This window comes from Schistocerca gregaria, chromosome 4, assembly GCF_023897955.1.
Source record: "Schistocerca gregaria isolate iqSchGreg1 chromosome 4, iqSchGreg1.2, whole genome shotgun sequence".
Classification (NCBI taxonomy): domain Eukaryota; kingdom Metazoa; phylum Arthropoda; class Insecta; order Orthoptera; family Acrididae; genus Schistocerca; species Schistocerca gregaria.
This window is the reverse complement of record NC_064923.1, coordinates 19,542,101-19,542,782: the sequence shown is the minus strand read 5'-3', so window position 1 is coordinate 19,542,782 and position 682 is coordinate 19,542,101. Positions and strand designations below refer to the sequence as shown.

Here is a 682-nt window from a genome sequence, read left to right as displayed (position 1 = left end):
GACGACGACGACGACGAAGACGACGACGACGAATATCGCGAGAGGCTCTGAGATATGTGAGAAATACATCTATAAAATGTAATTCAGACTGTCTCGTCCCACCTTATGCTGTACCGCTTTGGCAAATGCTTTATCTGCGCCATTCGCCTTAATCGCATCTGAGAGTAATTCTTAAAATAACGCCTGTCGCTAATTGTTCGTCATCAGAGGTACTGTTTGCTATACGGCCACGACGCGCAACTGATTTCCAAAATTCATCTTTCTCCTGTGAGGATGGAACTTACGACCTCTGGTTTATTAGACCAGTGCTCTACCACTGAGCTAAAGAGGCGCGGCCTAGCGGTACTCTTGGGTACTTCGTCCTTACGGTCGTCTGCATCATCAGACTTTAGCTGACAACACTTCATATTACCGGCTAATATTTTCAGCTATTTCGACAAATTACTGCTTGGCTACACATCTGACACGTAACCGATGTGCTCTCCAAACAACAACACTTGCATTTCAGAACATGTCTTTCACACATATCTACAAAATCACCTTCACCTTCAAATACAGTTTCCTTGCGACTGACAGAGACGTAGGCAAAGTTTAAAGTTGCTATTTCCATTAAATCTCGTTAATCAGAAAAACGCTAATTTACACCTGCAGCGGAACAAAATTCCGTTCCGCCCAGCGTCTG

At 44.1% G+C, this 682-nt stretch overlaps 1 non-coding gene across 1 annotated transcript; it reads right to left on the bottom strand.

Annotated features, from left to right (window-relative positions):
• Positions 1-259: 259 nt before the first annotated feature.
• Positions 260-331, bottom strand: Trnai-aau (transfer RNA isoleucine (anticodon AAU)). Its single transcript has one exon. It is a non-coding gene; the product is annotated as a tRNA-Ile (tRNA).
• Between the last annotated feature and the right edge of the window lie 351 nt (positions 332-682).